A 23651-nucleotide genomic window follows, 5' to 3' on the forward strand; every position below is an offset into this window, starting at 1 on the left:
CGTGTTGGCACATTTTTCCCCTCCCCTGTCCATGCCTGTCTGATCCAGGTCATAATAGCCCTCCCCTCCCCAACCGTAGACTTGTCTGTTTGGTTGTAATGCAGCCTGAGCCTTTGGTTGAGAAGGGCATTAGCCTACATTTGTATTCACAAGTCCCTTTTTTTATCCACAGATGGGACTAGCTGCACCAAATTAGTGATTTGTTTTTTTCACTACTTTTTGCTTATGCTTCTTATGAAACCGTGGTTGATGCAACCCTACATAGGTTTTATTATGGCTGGATGCAACCAGCAGCTGAAGTGAAGATGGAACATGGAGGTTTGCGGGTTTTTTTTGCTCTGCATCTCTGTACTTGTTTGTGTGTAGCACCTAAAAGCACCGTCACTTTCCATCACCCACCCTTCCCAAAACGTATCCCCAGCGCAATCTCATCTCCAGCTTTGACTCCGCTAGGGGGGCTTCCATCAGCAATTTTGAGTTCAGCTCTCATGCCTGTAGGCTGGTGTAATGATAGCTTTTGCAAAAAAAAAAAAAAAAAAAGCACAGGTGTTTGCTCACAAAGTATGAGGCTGAAAAGTAGGAAAAGGAAAGAGAAGAGGTTGATGAAAGCGTCACAAGCCATCTTTTGTAGGCTCAGCACATGACGCACTTCCTTAACAAAAGCAACAACATGTGCATCTTGAAAGATTACTTGGCTGCCGTTAGCTCTGCCTCATCACCTGCAGGATGGAAGGTAGGGAATCAAAAATGTCTGCTGGCTTTAGTGGGATAAGTAATTGGGGAGGTGAAAGAAGCCATTGCGCCAAGTTTCTGAAGTCAAATACTGCAACGTTGGAAACAGAGGCAGGGATCCTGTTGATTTTATGTTCTCCTCGTCTAGTTACCTGGGTGATGTCTCTTCAGGTTGCAGTGATTACTTTGTGGACGGGGTTAACAACCCATCTAAAGGCTCCTTTTGTGAGTATGTGTGTGCAAGCATGCATAAAAAGGGAACATTTGTGTAACATAGTGAGTGTGCAGCGTACCACTGTCCAGACGCATCTGCTTGGCTTTAATTAGTTTTGGCTGGCACAAGCACCCACCAGTCTCTCTTGTGTTTAATAACAGCCAAGACAGTGGGCATTTATCAAGGTCTGAGTCCAGCTGAGGGGTTGCGTGTTCATTTGGTAAAAATTGCTTTAAACTAATCGAACTCTCTTTATTTTCTCGAGTCCGTTGCAAAAGAGGTTCCTGTCTTCTCGCCTCCACGCAGGTTCATCTGTGCTGTGCGTGTTTTGGCTGTCTTTCAATCCTCTCTTCTCATCCCCCCCCTCTCTCATCAGTCATTTTTATTAATGCGTTATGCATCTGACCCAATTAACAAAGGCTCTGGAGTTCTTCCCGCGTTCTCCTTTTCCTTGCTTACTCCTGTGTGATAGCAGTCATTATTTCTGCAGATACTGGTCACAGTGAGAGCGAAATGAAGGCCTTGTTTTGTTATTTCTCAGTCTGACTCGGTAAGCAGCACACACTGGCTTCTGTCTGCTGAAAACAGTGATTTTTAATAAGGGTTAGGGATGTTTGTTGATGAACCGATGTAAGCTGACACACAGTCTCCCCTCAGTCTACCCACCTCCTGCCTCTTCCTCCCCTCCCATCCCTTCACATCTGTGAATCTTACCTGACGGGACTCATTTGTCAGCCCTCCTCCCAGGTCTTCTCTTTCGTCTGCTTGCCCGAGCCACCTGATCCCTCCCTCCTGTTGTTCCGCCAGCGCCAACAGAGCCGAACAGGCTATTGCTTCTGAGAGTCGGAGGAGATGGAAACTAAACTGAGCAGAGACGAAGGGCACACAGGTGCAGCTCCTCTCGCTGCCTAAGGGAAATCTGTCAAAGTCTCTTCATTTTGTCCTTCTCTCTTAGTAGTTTTACCCACTAAGAGCTATGGCTTCTTTTCCCCTGAAATCTAGCTCTGGTCTGGATTGGTACACTTTGAGGACAGGGTGGTCCCAAGAGCCACAGTCCCTGCAGGAAACATCCCGACAGGCTGCCTGGAGGAGGAGGAGGAGGAGGGGGAGGCAGGGGCTTGAGTGAGATTCTCACTGAAGGATAACCTGGAGTCAGAACACCACAGTATCCCTTTGTCAACACAAAAATAAAACCAAAATATACAAAATCATCTGTTGCATTTAAAACAGGAAAACATTTCTTTGTTGTGCTTCTAAAATAAAATCAAACATTGATTATTACCCTGCTCGTGACATGACACCGAATTGAGATTTTAACAATGTTTCAAGTAAACCTAAAAATCTCAACCTAGTTTATTCTCACAACTTTCTTGGAAAAGTTCACAAATTTTTTAGAGAATTGATAACACTAGTAATGCTAATCAGTAGCTGCTAACAGCTAGCATTCAGTTTTCAGAAATGACTTGCATGTTGTCTGTCCCTCCATCGCAGTTTCTTTGTACTACAGAGCAACCACACTGCTACCTAACCAAAGATTTACATGTGATGTAGGATTTATCAGTACTTCTGCTAGGTGTTGGAGCCTTCTGATTTTGCCGGTGGTCCACAGCAATAGGTAGGGGAAGGACAGTACCCCATTTATACATTCTCAGTAGTTTATAAGGACATATTAGCAAATACATTCTGGACACTTTTAGTTATTTTGAAACTATTAACTATTAAAAACCCGAGTATGCCTCAGTTAACGGGCCCAAACTCGTTCTCCAGATCTTGATGTTGATCAGTCTGAAACTTTTCTCCTTTGGTGCTCATGCACAGCTTTTCAAATAGTTTGACTTGAGATGTTTACATGAAAAGAGTAAAAAAAATGTGAATATTTCATAATTGTCAACAGAGGTTGAAGCATCCATCACATGGATCCAGTGGCGTCTGTTTAAGAGAAAAAATGACATTTTGCCACCAAAAAGTACGACAGTTATTTGCCACCAGTGTGCTGACTTTTTACTTTCCTTAGAACGACTTTAGATTTCACTAGAAATGGTTAGAACATCTAATTTTGCTCTCTGTTTTGTAACCAAGAGAAAATTATGTTGCTTCCTTTCAACAACTGACTGGCAGAGTTCAGCAATAGGTGGGGGAGGAACAGCACTCCATTACTAAATACAAGTAAGAGTAAGTGTAAAAGTCATTCGTAATGACGTGACAAAAGTTTAAAAGGTCAACGTTTTAAACTCCTAGTATACTTTAATAGCAATAACCATCTAATGCTCATACACCAGGTGCTGATATTGAGTAGCCTCCATCTTTCCCTCTGCATTGCATAAGATACATTTCAAATGTTGTTTTTCTCTCTAATTATGAAGAACAGTTCCTGTTAAGAGAATAAAATCATTAACTTCTGGCTCGTTATATTCTCTTGTGCTCCCGGATTCAATGATTCCATGCGTGGAAACAAAAGCCACACAGAGATGACAGCCAAAGCTCCACGTCATACATTTTCAGAGTTCATTCTAACATTTAAAAGTATGAAATCACATTGACAACACAGACACTTCAAACACACTAAAACAGACATTCATTTACCTGAGACAAATGGAAAAGAAGAAGAAAGAAAGAAAAGCAAAGACGTCTTTGGAGAGTTGCAAAAGCAAATCTGATTTGTTACTCCTGTGTACAAGCTTTTATAGTAAAGGCATATTCTTGTCTTTAATTTATTCAAATAAGGCGTATCTTTTCTCATCCAACCAGGAGCTGCTGCGGAACCTCTTAAAAATTAGAAACGCCCTACAATTTGTTTTCAAGATAAAACATCAATTGTCACCTTTATCTAAACCAGCGGTTCTTAACCTGGGCTCGATCGAACCCCAGTGGTTCGATGAGTTGGTCTCGGAGGTTCGGCGGAGCCTCTGCCGCGTAGGTAAAGACACACTTGTGTAAAGTCGTGATGACGCCCCGCTTTGCCATCACTTACTGCAGAGGATCACGTTACTTAGCCAATCAGTGCTGCAGAGGAGCACTGATTGAAGGAGTTCCACTCAGCATGGATTTGAACTTGTGTCTTTAATTACTTCAGCAAAATCTGCTCTTTAGTCGCATCTTTTCGGGTTTGCTGCTGCCTCTAGTGGCGTCGGGGTGGTAACACAACTAATATAATTACGTTACTAAATCAGAATACCGCAAAGTCTTTATTATTTATTATTAATTTTTCATTCTTTTAAGAATGTAGAGCTAATTAAATGATCTAAACAAGACCTTAAAGTGATTTCAGTTTGTCTCGATGGCCAACCTGTTGAAACTGTGGCAAATTTTAAATACCTTGGGTCGTTCCTGGACAGTCAGCTCAACTGTGCTGAAAACACTGACTATATTTTGAAGAATTGTTCTCAGAGACTCTACCTTTTAAGAAGACTTAGTGATCTTGGGCTGACTAGAGTCTAGTTGGGTCACCCCTATGTCTTAAATTTGGGGAGGAGGGATCATATTTTATTTATCACTACAGAAGGGTTCAGTGAATGCGCATATGACACTGGTGGGTTCGGTACCTCAAAAAAGGTTAAGAACCACTGATCTAAACAAAGTGTGGAAGCAGAGCTTCTCCTCCACTGGCCTGAACTCATGCTGTTTTATGGGTTTTCACAGATCAGTGTGAAGCTGGAACTTCTCCTGATTGTTTCCCACACAGACAAAAGGCAGATCAAAAGATCTAGTAGGCAATCTGCTGTAACTACAAGTAACATAGGGCAGAATAAGATATTAATCCGAAAACTATAATTAGGCTATTTCAATCAAGACATGTTGCTAAGTTTTAAAACTAGCATATTTTACATTTATTTTCTTAACATTCCTCAGAAAGGAATGATAAAAATGTCCACCACCACTCTGATATATTGGAAACCCGAGGGCACCTAAAAATGTGAAGTTAGAAAGAATCTGAAGTAAGGCTCAGTTTGGCTTCAAACTCTTCCAGCCTATTGAGACGAAGTTGTCTTGAGTTTCCCAGTTGTAATATTTTGCACATTTTTACATAATGCTGTATAAACCACAAATTGTCTCACTCAGCTCACCGGCTAAGTTCCTCTTAGCTCGGAGTTGTCTAATTCAACTCAGCAGGGAGGAGGGTCCTTTGATTTCTTTTTTTTTTTTTTCTCTTTTTTTGTTGGGGGGGTTGCACAAACTTGACCAGATTAAATGGAGCCGGTCCAGGCCGTGTGGATGGGTGGCTCCCAGCCATCTTCTCATTTGTGTTTCTCATTGTCGGTCGCAACTCTCCTCCATTTTTGTTCTCTCCCCTTCCCTTTGTTTGCCTTGCGCTTCTGCTCAGGATCTGGCCAACGATTGATAAGACCCAATCCCTGACAATGCCTGGCACACGGCACGGGATCAGTGGCTGCGGCGCTCGAGCATTGTGGAGCCTGCGTGTCTGTTCTGGCTTCAGGAGAGAGGTGGAATGCAGCTCACGTCATTGTTTATCTACCTTTCCACTTCCAGATGGCACTCGGCAGAAAGAATGTGCTTCTTGACAAGCTCCGTCTTTATCTCTCGCTTTCCTCCATCCACCCATCCCTTTCTCCATCTCTCCTGTGGTTCTCTCTGGTCTGCAGATCTGCTTTCATGTCCAGAATGTGCAGTGTGAGGTGAGGCGAAGGGAGCCAAGAAGGCAGATTGGAACGTGAGAGGGGAGCCCTTGAAAGTCAGGTGGTACTTTCTGATTGTTTGGAAAAAGTTGATGGTGGTGGGGGGGAGGAAATATAATCTGTCTGATATCCTCCTATAAAATTGCAGCATTTGCTTAGTATCTTACGAATTTATTCACACCCCTTGACCTTTTTCACTTTTTGTCACATCACAGCCCACAAACTTCTGTATATTTTTGAGAGGTTATATGTGGAAGGAGAGGGAAAAAAAAGATGAATGTTAAAATTTTTAGAAATAAAAATCTGAAAATTGTGGCATTCATACCTCCTAATTACAACCTGTGAGATGTCACCTAATATGTTTAGACTCTGATTTATTCTTCCAAGTTGCAAATGCTGGCATTGAAATCATACAAAGTATCAGAAACACCTCTACTTATACTTGTTTTCCTTTGACTCAGGTCAGTAAATCATACAAATCGTGCCTCAGATAACAATCAAGTCGCCCAGCCCCATGTTGTCTTGGTCGCCTGGATTGATGGACGGTCAATTCCAGCAGCCAGAGATAATCACAGCGTGTCAGCCGCCACCGATCCAAACTCTTATCTGTGTCTGCCCACTGCCTGCATGCCACAAATGACCACAGGAACGTGCATTTTCGCATCATTGTTTCAAATCCCCTGGGGAAGGGAAAGGGAACATCTTTGTGTGTGCTAAACTTTGTGGAACTGCTTCCTTCACATGGAGTTTACCATCACTACAGGACTATTTATGTCTTATTCTCCTTCCTACATTGTAGGATATTCTCTTATCTGCATTGTCTGGTGATTAGCTGTTTGCAGTGTCAATACCTTCAAATTGGATTGGAGCAATGTCCCGTGGTACCGTGTGAGACTTTTTAGTCCCTCTGCATTAACCATCAAGAATGTTAACAAATCAGATTATCTCTCTTGAATGTTTGTCTCAACAATAGACTTTGACGAAAAGTCTTGCTTCTCGCTTCCACTGTGCAGCCCAAGGGGCTTTGGAGGGGCAGCTTTCCCCCCAAATGAGCTGCACTAATTGCGGCCTAATGGCGAGCTGTTACAGCCCAGAGTGGTAAAAAGCAGTCGGTCGGTGAGGCTCGCTGCTTTTCCTGTGCGGGCTGATTACGCTGTCCAGTTAATGCACCCTCCTCAGATACAAATGGAGGGTGGTTATTGCATGAGCAGAGACAGTCAGCCTGTCAAAATCACCCTCTCTGCCAGACGAGAGAGATAAAGAGAGAGGGAATATATTCTGGAGAGCCAATTTCACTGAGGGGACACAAGTGCGGTGGTGCAATTATGAAGTATAGCTTTTTGTTCCTATAATGACCTTCTATCCACAGTCCGTATATATAGATATAAAACCAGTATAAATGGTCTGGTTACTGGTCCGGTGTCCAGCATAAATCTGAACCCGATGGCGTCCTACCCAAAGTACTCCACTGTGAAAGCTTGTGTCTTGCTGGCTCAGAAACTGTTGTTTCTGGGTATCTGAAACGGTAAAGCACGTTGTCTTCGAGTTGTTTTTGCTCCTGTTAGCCATTTCCAGTTTGTGTGGGAGTACACGCCTGTGTGCCTCCGCTCCAGTTCTTCAGAAGCAAATGGGGGAACTCTCATATGGGCTGTTTTTCCTCTTGCTATAATTAATCACCAGAGAACCACATGATTGTTTCAGCTTAAGATGCATTTTCTTTTAAAAATATGTCCCCCACTCAGCATAACATTTGCTGCGAGTCACAGACGAATGCCCTGCGAAACATGGCCTCAGCACTGCTGCCAGTTGTGTACAGCACCCACAGTCGCTGCTGTACTGCTTACTATGCATCCGTCTGGGTAAACACTCTGAGACACGTTGCCAGCCAGCTGTGTTATCAGCTCTTGAGCAAAAGTTTGAGGTGAAGTAAAAACGCAGGGTCAGAAACTGATGAACTCTGTCTTTGTGCTCTTGATTTGGGAAACAGATTTTTGTTGGAAGAAAAACACCTCTACACTTTGAAACGTCCTGGTGCTAAATGCATACGCAGGCTTCTGAAATACAGCTTTTGGTAAAATAAATAAATAAATAAATCCTACTGGCTAAGTTTTTCTGCCTTTTTTTGTTTCGTTTTTTTCACCATCAATGTTTAAAATATTTCATTAGGTTTGGCTTCTGTCATAGAAAGTAATCTATAATTATGAAATAGCTTGGAAAAAGTGTTTTGTTAAAATCTGGATTAAGTTGATGCCATCTGGATTCTGTTTACCAATTATAGGAGTTTTGATGTTAATAGGCTCCACTGATTTTATTTAAGGGTACCGGATTTAAAGGAGCAGAGTAGAAATGAACTCTAGACAGGTTTTGTTTTTGTTTTGTTTTCACTTGCATTAATTAAAAAAAATAAGAAAACTTACTGTTTTCACTACACAGATATGCACATTTTGTAAAATCAAGATAGCACATTAAGTTTGTAGTTATTGGACAAACTAGAGGAAAAAAAGGTTCAAATGTTATTTTGCAAAATGCTGTATTTATGCAGAATCACTTATCTATTCCACGTGTGGGTATGTATGACTAAACATCAAAACCACAATTTATTACATGATTTTCGGAAATGTTCTGTATCCAGCAGAAATCCAGATATAAGCAATCAATCTAAATTTGTGTAAAGTACGGAGGAACTCTTCTTTGCCTCACTGCACATGCAAACTCTGCAGATCTTGCATAATTAAATCTGAATGTAGCTAGCATCAAATTGCCCTGAATAATTTTGTTATAAATCAATGCTTTAATTGAAAACTCACGTTTTATTGGCTATTTTTGCGGAAATGAGGCTTTTTTCCGAGTCAGTTCGCAGAAACCTGTTGTATTAAACTGAAGTACCGGGTCCCATTCTGTCTCATGATAACTTTTTTTTTTTTCTTAGTTGGTTTTTACACAAAGCAAATATGTTTCAATTACAAAGTTACAGAATTGTGTTACTGAAACATATCAATCAGTAGGCTGGCAATTTTATACCAAGAGTTGCAAAAGGGTTTACTCCCCAGGGTATTATAAACCTAGCGAGCCACCAGGCTTTACTTGTGACCCCACCAGGCTTAGCATTGCTTATTTAAGTTTTTTTTTAATGTTTGCATTTTTTAAGACTTTCTAGTTGTTCAGATATTATTATATATCGTCCAATAACACATAATTATCAAGTGATATTTTCAAATTTCCTGTCAACTTTAAACATTTTTTAAATCAAAAACACAATGGGCCGCTGGATGAATGCCCGCCGAGCCCCCCAACCACCAGGCTTAGCAAGTTTTCTGAGGGAAACCTTGCTCCCATTGAGCATTTTCAAATTGTCATTATCCAAACACAAACTTCAACGTGATTCTTACTGGGGGTTTGCGTGTTGGACAAACACAACGTGGAGCTCAACTCTGAAGAAGAAAAACGAGGGTACATAGTTTTAGAACTATTTTTTTAAGTACCGTATTTTCCGCACTATAAGGCGCTCTGGATTATAAGCCACATCTTCAATGAATGGCCTATTTTAAAACTTTTTTCATATAAGGCGCACCGCATTATAAGGCGCATAAAATAGACGCTACAGTAGAGGCTGGAGTTACGTTATGCATCTGTAACCGGGTTCTGCTTCACTCACATGCGCACAGCATGTTTGTAGCGAACGTGGGGCTAAATAACCTGCAGACGACCTGATTCTAGACGATCAGTAGGTAGATAGGTCAGTCAAACTTTATTAATAGATTACAAACCAGCGTTCTGACAACTATCCCAGCATGCACCGCACGCTTCTTCTTCTACGAAAATGAAGTCGCCGGCTGCTTACCGTAGTTGCTAGACCTGCTTTGGCTCAATATTGGTCCATATATAAGGAGCACCGGATTATAAGGCGCACTGTCAGCTTTTGGGGAAATTGACGGTTTTTAGGTGCGCCTTATAGTGCGGAAAATACGGTAAATATATAGTCAACCACCTCTACTCTGATGCCCTTAAAAAATGTCTGTAATCTAATTAGTGAAGAGGGAATCTGTGTAAATTAATCTCAGGATAAATACTTTTGCAATGCTTTAACAGAGTGACCCAATAACTTACTTCCATCAGAGATGTTCCCATTTTTATCATCTGGAGCAAGTGCATCTCCAGGGTAAAGCGGCTCTTAATTTAAGTTTGGATGAAGGAAGTCACTGAACACGCTGTGGCATCCAACAGTTGGCGAAGGGAAGCCCTCATCCCTTCGGTACCGGCTCACAGCTATGCCTGAGTCCACTTTCCTATTACCGTGATTGCCTGCAAAAAAAAAAGAAATGAAAGTGGCGGGACGCTGAGCGCGTTCACTCTGCCAGACAGCTTCATAAAACGGCTACTGATGATTCCCACTGGGGCCCTCATCAGCGGCAGAGCGCGGTGAAGCGCCCGAGGACTCTGCTCTCGGAAGTTGCTACGGCGCTCCTGCCTACGGAGGTGCGATAGTGAGAGGGGAGGGTTGGAAAACAAGATGGCTGCTAAGCAATTGCATCTCTTCAATGGCTCGTAGGGAGGTCATCCAGGAAGTAATGAGGTGAAGCGCCGCAGTCGAGCAGGAACTGTCAATCACCTCGGAGATCGTTGGGTTATAATGAGCGCCTGTTGTGAGTAAGCACCTACATAACTTGGCAGCTCAGTTGAATGTAGACCACCTTTTAGCCTCTTTCAGCATCTGCCTCTCTTGCTCTAATCCCTTTCATCCTTCATCCTCACCTCCCTCCCTCCCACCCCCGTCTCCCCTGCTCATTGAGAACTAGACAAGTAAAGCTAGCCGTGGACCATTTCCCAAGCATAATCCAACATCTGTCTTCCTCATGTCTCCTACTTTGGCATGAAAACATTCCCTCCCTCCCTGCATCTTATCTCCCTCCTCGCTCCCTCCCCTCTCTCTGGTAGCCGTCACAGCCTCTGAACGATTTCCTCTCACAGGGAGCTTTCTCAGAGTCATTGTGGCAGTGTCAAACCAGCCTCCTATTTAAGCTCATTAAATCTTTCCAAGAGAATGGGAAATCAATGGTCCGTACCGGTGCGCAAGAACTTTTCTCTTAATTTAATTTCTTCTCCCCCACATATCTGTTTGCATATCTTCTCTCGTTCTCCCGTCATTTGCGTCTGCTCTCCCCGTCTTGTCATTCTCCTTTAAGTGGTGGAGTGGAGAAGGCCAAAAATGGTTGCCTTCAGAAGCCATTTCAGAGCCCTGTTTGTGATGGAAACCATGGTGAGAGGCTGTCCAGACCGTTCACTGTTGTTTAGCGCCCACCAGTCGCAGCAGAATTCACTTGAAAGTTTTCGGCGTGCGGACCAGAGCCTTTCTAGTTTGGGCTTTTTTTTCAGCCTTGGTGTTAGGAAGCCGCTTCAGAGCAGCACAGACTCTACCGGTACAAACATGTGCAGCATGTAGCAAGCTGATGTTTTACACTTGAAAATATTCCCTCCTGCTTCCTTACTTCCCATTTCACCCCGTCTCTGTTGCTCCTACGGATTCTAACAGCCATTTCATTTGATTCATATTTTAAGACTTTATGCCCCGTTTCATTGATTAAATGATCTGTCTGTCTGTTTCAGTTTTCCATTAATCCAACCACTTGTCTGCCCGATTTTTTTTTTGTCACGAAAACACATTTTGCTGGACGATAAATTGTCCTAGAGCTTATTGCGATAAACGATAATATTGTTTTGAGACCATTTTCAATTAATGCTAATGAAGGCAAGAACACATTCTCAGGGATCAATAAACATTACATTTTATTGAATGTTTAAATACTGGAACTGGAAGACAAATAAAAATGTAGTTTATTTTCATTTGTCATGCGATCAATCGGTGCATCTCTTAATAAGTTGCTCAAAATGACAATAATAAACAAAACATATAAGGAAATAATTTTGTTTACAGAGACTTCATTTGAAATATCCAAAAATGAATAATAAAAACCACAACAAATGAAATTAATTATGAAGTCTCTGTAAACAAAATTGTCTTTCAAAAAAGACCAGAGCACCAGACTGCCGACTTTTATCATGCAGTTTTTGGTAAAATGAGAAAAACGATAAATCAAATGAAAATTGTTGCATTTGCTTTAATCTATCATGTAATTAATTGATTTATTGTTTATTGTGACAGGCCTACCATTCACACATCCAGCTATTTGTTTATCCATGTATCCTACCATTAGACCATCAATTTGTCAGTCGTCGATCAATTCTTGCCTGTCTGTCCGTTCGTCTTTCAAATTATTTATCTATACATTCATCCATCTAACGGATGAATGGATGTGGATTTTTCGTCTGTGTTTAATGCACTTGACCACCATCTATCCATCCTTTGTTTTTTGTTCCTCTCCTTAATACCCTTATTTAAACTCTGGCCTTTGTAGAGAAGGACACCTGGGCATCAAAGTAAACTTCTGTATATAAACTATAGTATTTTGACATAAGAACGGTATATAAATCCAGTATACATGTGTCTGTGTGTGTTTGCCTGTGAGTACATGTCTGGCAGGGCTTTGTGCTGTTTGAAACCATGCCTTGGGACGAGGCCCACACCTTCTCTGGAGCTCCTGTAATTGCTCTTTTGGGGCCCTGTCTCTGGCTCTGAGCCTGTCGCCATCACTCCTCCTGTCATCTTTTTTTTCCTGCCCTCCCTTTCTGTCTTCTTTCCCTGCATGGCTCATTATGGCTGATCCCCACCTGCCCAGTTGGGGAATTCTCCTTTATACACATACACACTCGCGTTCAGTCATACATACAGTCAGAACCACTCAGCGGTTTTCAGAGCTGCCTGTCGCTCGGCTGGTTTGTGTACTATCTGCTACAAAACAGCTTTGCTAATAGCGTTTGACCGAGAAATGGAAACAATAGGGCCATAAAAAAAAAAGTTCCCACCTCCTGCTGGTGCAAACAGAGAATTTCTCATTTCGTTTGTGGCTGTTAGGGCACGATTTTTCATCAAACTCCAGCCCTTCTACTGCAGCTTTTGCCTTTGTAGGCATTAGCCTCAGCCACAGGCCCTTAACCACAGGCTTCGTTTCTATTTTGAATCCAGCCTTCCTTCTGCCATGTCACCCGGCAGCCCTTTCCATGCCTATTCCCAGGGTAGTGGGCTTCGTTTGAGCGATAATGGATATGGCCAGTTGCAGCTGCTCGGCAAGCAGGCACTATCACAGGACTTATCTAAGGACCTGAGAGTGGCCTGTGATGAATGGCTCGGAGCTGTGTGTCTTCTCCGATCAATAAGCCACTAGCACCCAGATGAGCTAGATCCCTCTTCGTTGGCGCTCTCTCCATTCCCCCCACCTCATTTACTCATACATGCTCCCCCCCTCATAATCTCCCACCATGTTTGCGAACTTTTCCCTCCAATTCTTGCTCTGACTTGGGCCATTGATCTTTTATCCTGGGCTTGTTTTAAATAAAGGCCTGGTATCTCCTCCACCCGAGCATAAAAACGTTCTGACAGTAGTTATTACTATTCTGGTAGCCCACCTTATAAACATTTTTTTTAGCTAGGTCAAAGCCCTGTAATCAGAAGGAACACTGGTATGAAGCACCCCACTCCTACGGCACCTCTGAGGTTTCCACAGTGAATGTGACGCAGGCACAAGTCCCATGTGGATTTCTGCTTTCGTAAGGGAGAAAAACATTTGTATATGACTAACTGTTGCCGAGCCTAACTGTGGCCACAAACTGCTCCACCTACTCTGAAATGACACGAGATGCTTTGGCTTTTTATAAGTGTCGTGCAAACTTGTATGAGGTCTCCTCAGACCACTACCCTGAGTAAATTCATTCCTGCTGCAGAACCCTAAAGTATACAATGCTGGTAAATGAATGCATGCACTTATTATTATTATTGATTTAAATGGGATATTAATGTGCTTTTAATTATGCATTTTACCTGTTTTGGTGATGAAGAAATTATATGACTTGAGCCATATAATGTGTGTTCCCTATTCCATCCCAGGTTTGAAATCTCACAAAAAGGGGCAATAGTATGCGAAATCAACTTTTTTGAGCTTTAAATTGTGTTATGTTATGACCTCCTTAAAAACATAGCTGGAGTGTTGCCTTGATTCTTTAATGCACGTTTGAGCAAACCATTCAGATGTTCAAAACGCTTGGTGGAACAGAGCACTGCCTTCGAGGACGAAGCTCCTCCTTGCTGCTGCAGCTTCCGAGCTATCACCTGATAGAGCAGCATACCCCCGCTGCTCCCTCACTCAGCTCCTTCAGACTAACCTGGAGCAATTGGCAAACAGCTGGTGGAACTGTGAATCAGTAGAGATCAATTTACGAGCTACATCTCGGTGCAATGCTGGTAAAAACGTCGTTAAAGGGTTAATAAAGGAGCCACGTTGTGATGACATACTGAAAACGGAGTGTCTTAACTAAAATCCAATCCAAAATGGCACTATGTTCCTGGAAAATACATAATACTGCCCTTTAATAAATACAGTATATTCACACAGATTACATTTCTGATAAGTATTCCATAGTAAACATCAGAGCTGCTTCCAGCTTTCTACAGCCATAAGCAAGCTACTGATATAAATCTGGCTGCATACTATTCTTTTAATCATAATTGGTGGAGCACATTTATATTTGGTTCATGTCCTGGGACTAAGCTTTTAAGCAAAGTCCATAAATTGTCAAAACATTTGAGGCTGGAGCCATTCCAGGAGGTTAATGTTGGTCTGCTTTATCCAATCCAAAACCAGTTTTAATGTGTGTTTGGGATTGTTGTCCTGATGGTACGTATCTGAGCTCTATAATAATCTGGAGGATGCATCCGTCTGGTCGATCCACAGGAAAGTGACGCTTACATCATCATAGACTTGAGAGGTTGCTGACCAGTAGTCTAAAACTTACTGTAAAAGGCCAGACGAGAGAAAATGGTGACCAATTTGGACATAATAAGAGTCTTTGAAGATCAAAGTAAAGCCGTAAAACATGAACTCATTGTGTGCTGCTGTTTACTTCCAGGTGTAGTAGTGAATTGCAATAGTGAAGTGGATGAGTTGTAGGCACCTAAACTCAACAAACAGATGGTTGATCCAAGTTGGCGTCTGTACAAGACGATGATCCTGAGGCCTGCTCCATGTTGGCCTCAAATGTAACTGTGCTGAAAATGCATAACCTTTGCTTAAAAGCTAAATCTCTGGCAGGAACCTAAACGGTTTGATTGAGCTCTACTATTTCGAAGAAAAGCTATATTCAGATATACAACCAGAATTGAGCCAGAATGCAACTAAATATCAGTGAGGTGTATTTTATTTTTTCATAATCGAGGAAAAAAAAAATCATTGAAAGTCCTCTAAAGGTCAAAACTAATCACCTTCTTGCTGATGTGTGAAAGTAAACTTGTGATTGACAGCGCGGGGCTGGCTTTTGATCTGCATTTTCTTCAGTTTCTGAGGAATTGCCGATCAAAAGAGCAGAACAGAAACTCTTTTTCCTTCCATCCTCTAGGGACTCGTAGTAGTGCATCCTCCCCTCTTCCCTCTCATCTCGGTCTCCTCCCGTCCCGTCCCGCTCCTCTCCTCTCCCCCTGTAACTCTAATCTTCCCTCTGATCCGCTGTTGTCTCTGTCATGAAGAGCAGAATCTCAGCCTGATAATTGCATGTCTGCCGGCCACCACACCTGTTGCTGTCACTGCAGCTGTGTTTTAGGGTTGGGGGTGTGGCGTTGCCCTCTGGCCTCTGTAGCTCCAACTCTCACCTCCACCGCCTTTGCTGCAGGTGTAAACCCTCATGGACGTGGGGAGTGTGACTTTTGAGGTGGGTGGGTACATGCGGAGTTGAGTCCATTTCCCACACTTGATTGTGTTCAGCTGTAACCTTCAGTCCCACCTTAAGCATAAGGTGTAGACGCGTCTTCTCAAACCGTCGCCAGTAACGACAGTCTCCCCTCTCACCTTCTAATCCTCCCCTCTTTCTTCCCCCTCCAGAGCCCGAGCCCTTAATGAAGCCGGGGGTCAGCGGCAGTGTGTGGCTAATTGGCCAAGTTCGCCCGGGGCTGCGGCTACCTGTGATTGAAGTGTCCAGCGAGCGCACACTGTGCAGCCGCCGCTGCACCCTACTCTGTTCCACTCCAGCAGCCAAGACGCACCCAGCACCCCTGTCGGCCTCTCTCTAGTGAGTAGCAACCCAAGGTCGTTTTATTTTCACTTATCCTCTCATTTACTTGCACCACTTTGCTATATTCTTTTACTTTTTTTTTTTCTGAGCAAAGAAAAATTCATCGGAGTCTAGCTGTTTTCTGGATCACCAGCTCTGCCCGTCACACTTTTCTTTTCTTTTTTTTGTTAATAAAAACTTGTCACAATTTGTATACTCTATCTTAAGCTATTTTTTTTGCTGCTAGACTCTGCAGACTTGGTCCCTGTGTTTCCTCACTTTCTCTGGCTCACACTCTGCTCTCACACCCTTTGTCCTCACTAAAACACAGTTGGATTAAAGTAATTTTTAGGGTTTCCCATTGGGTAGCAACCAAGGTGGGAGGGGGGAGGGGGAAAAAAAGCATTTCAGCTCCTGTTTTTCTCCTGATGGGTGAATCAGTTTCAGGCCAGGCCTCAGTGTATCAAGCTGCTTTGAGTAAACAGCAGGGTGTGGAGCTAATGGTGTGGAGGTGGTATAATTACAGGGTTCCTATGCTGTCTGAAAAGGTATTGAATTTGAAATGGTGGTTTTTCAGGTCTGAATAAGGACGGAGAAAAAAAACTATAAAAAAAAAAAGTACTTTCAGTACTTCATTTTATATCCCACAGTTTCAAGGGATAAAGCTCCCCAGTTTTAGATGTTAAATTATAATTCTACATCAATACAACTTGAAAATGGTGACTATTAAACTAAAGCGTTTTTAGCTACCTTTATCCCTTTTCATGCAGTTCTCAAACTAAGGTGGTATAGCTTCCTTCCTTTCTTTGAAAAATGAGTTTTAACAGACAGAAAAATAATGTCCAGATGTATGGTGTTGTTACCTGAAATGTGCGTAGGAACCCAGTAATCAGTCGAGCCTCCTCTTTTCACTTGTTAACCGTTTTGCTCCCTGTTGTTTATCTGTATTAAAAGCTCTGAACAGCATCAAGAAGAAGTAGTAGTTCTGTTACCCAGCAGATAGCAGCTCATCTCACCTGGGACGTTTGCTGGCAGGAGCTACCTCCAAAATACCAGCAGGTGTTTTTGTTTGTTTGTTGTGTTATGGATGTGGAGCATTGCTGGACAATAAACGGTCAGTGCTCCGTTTCAGCAAACAATGGCCCAATTACAAGCCAAGCTGTGTCCTACAAGTTGAGGCAAGTTCTCAAAGTACTAACTCGGTCTGTTCTGGTGAAACTTTACGTGCGCTCTATTAAGATCTGTTTGTTTATGAAGGGATATGAGTAATTAAGTGTGCTCCGATGCTCATTAGCTGAAGATCCCCAGTAATTAACTGCTGCTGTAACAGTTTTTATGGAGAGCGTTGTTAAAACTTTTTCTTTACGCGTTTTAATTGAAGAGGAGAAACGCCGCTCCGCTCATCCAAGTCAAAGAGATGAATTAAGGTGAAGAAACGTCGCGACATAATTGTGACTGATATATCGAGGCTTGTCTGATATTTCTCACTTTGTCACAAACAGTTTCTGTGATGTTTAAGTCCCAAAGCTGTCAGAAAGCTTGAGGAGTTGCTGATTTCTCTGGATGCCTCTTACTCATCTGTGTAGTGCTTAACTTGACAGATGACTCCTTTCCCCCCCACCCCCTCCATGCATCTTCCTCATTATCAGCTGTTTGCTTTGGTCATTACTGTTGTGCTCCACTTTCCATCACATTTCCTGCAGTCCTCTGTGTACACCAGCCAGCCCTCTGTTACAGATAAATAAAATGTTGGATAATTTTAAATCTTGGCTACCCCAGGTGCCAGAGCGCAGGCATCTCTCCATCCCCGTTCTATTAAGCGAGCACAACCAGAATGAAATATTTAAACTACACGTGTGACCCAAAAATACATCCCATTAAACATTCGCACTCCTTATTTATGGAGTTTTCGCAGTTTATCCCTTTTGTTGTTTACACTCTTCATCTCATGTCCCAGAAGATGGTATAAATGTCATGGTAATGACATGCTTTTTGCTATCCATGAGGATTAAGAAGTGTCAATCATTTTTCCCAGGAGGCTTTGCATCGGCTCAACCCCGAGCAAAGAGCTACGTTGGGGATGAACGAATTAGCATGCACCAAATCAAACAAATGTTGTTTTTTTTACCCCCTGGGGACAGGGTGGGGCCTGTAGCTTTCTATTCTCTTGTGCAACAGAATGTTGTAAATTTTACATTTTTTTTTTTTAAATTAAAAAAAAATTGCATTTTCCCTGTTATTCTGTATAGCAAATGGTAATCGAAGCCGTTCGTGGGGCAGTGTTGTCTTGTGAAACTTCAAATTGAGCTGCACAGATCAAAATTTGTTGTCTGATTTTCTGGTTCTTGCTGTTTCTTTGACATGGCTTGATACAGAGTTTAACTGATTTTGCTTTCGCTTTAGCCACAGTAGCTTCAGTAATAGAAAAGAAAATCTATTTATTTTAGGAGCAGTGTGTGTTTGAGAGTCCAATCTGTGTAAAATAGGGATTTACTGTATTAATGATTTTTGATTTGACCTTTTAAACTGCTGTTTCAAGTTAGTGTTGCACATAGTGCTAAAATGACACTCCGTCTGTTCCTCAGAGGAAGAGCCTTACCTTACCACTGAGACTTATTAAAGGCTGCCAGGATGACGGACAGATTTATAGTTTGAAGAGATGGAACAAAGCGCCTTTTCTGTTCTCCGTTCACCTTTTTCTGTTATCTGCTTAACAAACTTCAGACGTGCCTCTATGTCCTACAAAATGGTTTGCTTTAAAACATCTCTTTGCGTCTCTTTGTCCACTTTTTTTGTTTCTACTTTGTCATTGATCCTAAAAACACTGAACTTTGAGTCTTCAGTCAGTAACATCAACCACACTGATAAGATTTTTAATTTTCTTGTCGGTGATCAAAGCAGGCTAAACTGAAGATTTTCCCATAACCAGCAGGTTTGTCATTGCATCACTTTTTAAAATGATTTTTGGTTGTGAAAACCTCCTGCATTTCTTTAGTATAAAGGAAGATCCCAAACTGTGACTCTTTGTAAGTGAAGATGGATGATGACGACAATGGAAACAAGATAAGATTAAATAAACTTGTCATGCTAAAAAAGTTGTTTTTTTCTTGCAGGGCTGCTCGTCATTGTCTTTTGACTTTCATTCTTAGTTTTGTTTTTCCTTCCATGAGCTGCACAACCTCAGACCTGTTTTTTTTTTTTGTCTCCAATGATAATTACATAAACTAACTCCAGGCTTTAAAGATGCATCATCACCATGCAGGTTTTGAATGTTGCAGTGTGTACAGATGCCTAATAAATGTCTGGAAATGGTTAAAAATGCTCATATGTCCTCCAGACACATGTGCTGGTGGATAAACTTGGCTGCCTCTGGCCCCCACAGAAATGGCACCTCTTTCACCCGCTGCTGTTCGGTCTTGTTCATCAGACTTTGGAAATGTCACGTCCTTGCGGACCCAAAATAATAGAAACCACCTTGTTCCTGACTCATCACCGCCCCTCCGCCCGCCGGCCCACCTCCCCCACCTCCAACACGGTGCTGCAACGTTCCAGTTTTCCATCGCCCCCCTGCAAATATCCAAGCTGTCGAGTCGGACCGCGCTGATCGTTTTCATGCCAGGGCACAGTTGGAACGGATCCGGCCTCCAGGCCACATATACTGCTCCTCTCCAGTCCGTGCAAACAAGGCCTGCCCCGTGCAGCTGTCATCTACATGCTAAGAGCTTTGGATTTCTCCAGTGGAACGTACCTTTTTTGTAATTATGTTTCCATTATTTTTGTTTTGGTGATAGGTTATCTCTTTGGAGTGTGTTACCTCTGCATGCTTTACAGCTTTGAGTGCGAGTTTCCGTTTCAGCTCATCCTGTGAATCACTGAATTTGCACTGAATCATAGAGATCAACAAGGTGTGCAATTGCAGATGTCTGAATAGATTGTGCAGATGCTTTTTTTTCTTCTTTTTTGTCTGCTCTGCCTATTTTGCAGCTTCTACACACACACACACACACGTGTCTATTTGTTTTTTGTTTTTTTTTAATCAGCAGGTGTAATAACAGTCGTCTTTCAGTGGATCGTACGAGCCATAAAATACCCCCGAGATAATCGCCACATCTGCAGCTTTTGTTAGGCTGGGAATTGTGGCCTTCAGGAATTATAGGAACATAACATGAGCAGCGAGGGGAGGACGAAGGGATGGCTCGTTGAAAGACGGATTCCAGACGAGCCTCTCAAACAGTCTCATGTCAAATCCACAGACGTACAAATCTCCACAATGATCTGCCAAGTTTCCGGAGAAATCACTGGAGCAGGAATAGCCGAATTTCACACCCCCGCCCCGAGCCCTCTCCTTGCCTCCCTCCTGTCAGCCATCACTGGACGCTGCTTGGCAGTCGGGGTGATGGGGAACATCTGTGCAAATCAGTGTGGTTGAATACACTTACCCGATAAGAAGCCGGTGTTTATTTCAATATTTTTGGAGACGGCTTTAAAATTGGAGCGGTTTTGTCGTTTCATTTCTGCACATATAAAGTTGTGGAATGGTTTAAACTGCTAGTGGAGGAGTAGATAACGCACTTTCTATGTAACTAAATTACTTCCTGTGGCTGACAAAAACAAAGTCACTGCAGTTCCCTTCTGGAACTGCAGTTGTTTTGCATATATGTGCACCATCAGTTCTCTGTTTGCCTGGTTACTAGCTTATCATCAGGAACCCCCCCCAAAAAAAACAAAAAAGTGAGAGTGATTCAGCAGGTCTCTGGACGCTCCTCTGCAGCTGCCAGAGATGTGAGCGCTCGGAGTAACTGAAGTCTCTTTTATTTGGTCGCTCCGTGGAATATAAATAATGAAATGAAGCTCGTAATTGGTGGTTCTCGGTAATTAGGACCAAGCTGTCAGCTAGTGAAGTTGCCTCAGTCTGATGGCGCAGCAGCCAGGGCAGTAATTACTATTATCTATGGGGGTTTGTTGACACAACAATAATCCCGTTCTCAACCAGGATAGTGGGGCTTATGTTTACTGTCACAAGTGTTAAAAGGTTTGGGCAGAAAACTGTGATAAAGACGCATCTTTTTGTTGTTGTTGTTGTTGTATATAAATATATTTGTTCTAAGAATCTGTCAGGTGGGCAACATCAACTCACCGCTGTGAATGGAGCAAGAGGCTCCTGTCCTTGAATTTTCCACTCAATAACTGAGAAGAAGCTTGTCCATATTTTCATTAGTAAAACATTTTTTATTTATTTATTTTTCTTTTGCCAGCGTGACTTCCAACCATAAACAGCATTATAAACAGTTTCAGCAGGTTTCCTAATGCCCCTGTAATCCTGTCATTTCACTTTTGGATACTGCAGGGGTTATCCTCAGTTTGGGGCATATCTGCCCACCTGTCTCTGCTCCTCAGTGTGAGAGATTGGATTCCCCCAACTTCTCGTCTGCCTCCATCTCTATACGTCTTCACACACATTCGCACGCACACACACGCACACGCACACGCACATCCCATCACCCCTTGGATTTTGCTCGTCTCATCCGCCTCATAGTGTAAATAGCCTGGTCTGACCTTAGGATATATATATATATGTGTGTGTGTGTGTGTATGGGATAATGGTGTTACGGTCCTTGTGTAGTTCAGGATTATTTGTTAATAAAAAGGTTCTTCTCTAAATTGAGATTTTGTTGTATTTTTATTTGACAGATTTGAGTTGATACAAGCTGGGGTTTTCCTGCTTTCTGCATAAATTTGACGTACAAATTACCTAATATGACAATGAATATTCAAAAAGTTCAAAGTTGTTGAGCTCTTTCCGTATCCCCAAAAAATCCACAAATGACGTAAAATCCTCCATGGTCTAAGGCATTGGCATTTATAAATGAAACCAGATTTTTCCCAACAAGACATTTAAAATTAATATCATTGTTGATGGTTACACCAGATTGTTAAATCATTACTTTATGGTAACTACACAGGTGTCTTGGGTAGCCTTTTTTTTTGTTGCACAGTTCCATTTTTAAAAGACTAGAGTTTCTCAATATACTGAACTTCAATCATCATCTCGGTAACGGTGTCTGCAAAATTATTATTGTAGAAAGAGTGCTTGGATGCAGTTATTGATGAGGTGTTGTATATCGAGCGACAAGCATTCAAACTCTGCATACCAATCATGTATTTGGCCAGTCGCAGGGACTCTTGCTGCCCTTTGTGCCCTCGTCAGATACATATCTTACTGGATGAGAAGCTTGCAGAAAATATGAGGACATTGCAACGATGAAAAATAAAGAAAGGAGTCAGGATAATGTAGATCAGTTGTAATTGTTATCACAAAAATTAGCAATACTATTGCTGCTACAGACTAGGGGAGATACCACTTCATGCATAGTCTTTGATATGATTTCACCAATATGTCAAATAAATACAACATGATGGAAGACTTTTTTTAAAAATGCGATATATATATTTTTGCACTATTGGCGCATTTAACATAAATAAAGCTGCCTTTTCTTTATATATTCTGTGTGGAGTTGGTGGTCCTTTACTTTTGTTGAGATTTCCAACAAACAGACATTTGTTTTTCCAGCGTGCTTCCTGGCAGGTGGAGTCAGACTGTCAAAATGTACAAAAACAGAGCAACTCTGCTGTAAGACGTTCGGCTTCCTGTTATCTGCTGATGTCTCATTCCTTGTTGTAACAGCCTGAACATCAGAGAACTGTTTTCTTTCTTGAAGCTGTTAACGGCTCTTTCTGTTCCTCTAGTTTCAGTTTTCAACAAATCTTTGATAATAAAAATAACAGTTGTTTTCACACAGTAACAACTTCATCACCAAAGAGTGACAATATTGTTGCAATATTGGTGTTTTTTATTTTTTAGTCATTTTTTTTTTTATCCTTGATACTTTGTCTCATGTTTTTTTTACTCGCTGCAACATCAATTGCCCAATTTGGGATAGGAATAAATCTGAAATCTGAATCCTGTTTGTGCTTATGCTTCCTGCAATTGCAGATTAGAACATTTTTGCCGGACTTCAAGTGGTTTTAGTAGTCAATATTTATTTGTATAGGATGGTGAGGCAATGTTACTACATCTATTGTCATTTAAAACATTTACTTTCTGCTACTTTTAAAATATTTATTTTGGACTTTCTATCTAAATTGACTTTAGTATTCTATATTACTTTACTAAATGTAAACCCCACTTCCTGTGAATATTGGCTAAAGAAAGTAAATCTTTACTTTAACTGTAATTCCCAAAAAGCTGCCAACAAATTCCAAATCCAGCATATTTCCATGTCAAAGGCTGGAAGCTTAAAAGAACTTTGCTATTTGGTTGTGCTCGGTCAAGCTTTCCTGTTATCTTTAAGTCTTGCTTTCTCTCACTCTCCTGCAGCCGTAATAAACTGCAGACATATTAAACTATTGTATACAGTCTCTGACTGTCTACTGCTTGAATGTAAAATTGCCTGAATTTGCTCATCGCATGTCTGTATCTAACCCAGGACATGAAGAAAATGAATGGGCAGAAAACCCAGGCGATAATTCTTTCCTCAGCTTTCAACCGAAGTAATGAGTCTCCGTGACCTCTTGTTAGAAGGTGCACCGTGTTATTATTGGGTGAATAGAACGGAAAGTCAAAGGTGAGCAAAGGTTGGACGTGTTACTGTTTTCATCTATACAGTGTCACACAAGCCGCAACTGGCTGTGACTCTGAATTAAACATGTAGCGCCTGATAGCCTGAGGCATGATGGACATCCAGACATATTTGGAGGCAGAGAAAATGCCTTTTTAAGTACGCTATTTATGGCGAAGATATTGTATTCATTTTATTATAATAAAACATCCATTACTTTTTGAGTGAACGGCATGGGGAGTGTGAGGCCGGCAGAGTGCAGCTCAGAGTAATAACGGCGCGTCTGCTCTAAATGAGGCA

The 23651-nt window shown here is 41.9% G+C and overlaps 1 protein-coding gene across 1 annotated transcript in view; it reads left to right on the forward strand.

Moving 5' to 3' along the window:
- The window catches only part of plxnb2b (plexin b2b), a 159473-nt gene that overhangs the window by 19865 nt on the left and 115957 nt on the right, over positions 1-23651 (forward strand). Inside the window, exon 2 of the mRNA XM_008432784.3 lies at positions 15564-15750. The gene's annotated coding sequence lies outside the window, so the exon portion shown is untranslated. The remainder of the gene's footprint in view (positions 1-15563; positions 15751-23651) is intronic.

This window comes from Poecilia reticulata, chromosome 6 (genome assembly GCF_904066995.2).
Source record: "Poecilia reticulata chromosome 6, P_reticulata-male-v2, whole genome shotgun sequence".
NCBI lineage: Eukaryota > Metazoa > Chordata > Actinopteri > Cyprinodontiformes > Poeciliidae > Poecilia > Poecilia reticulata.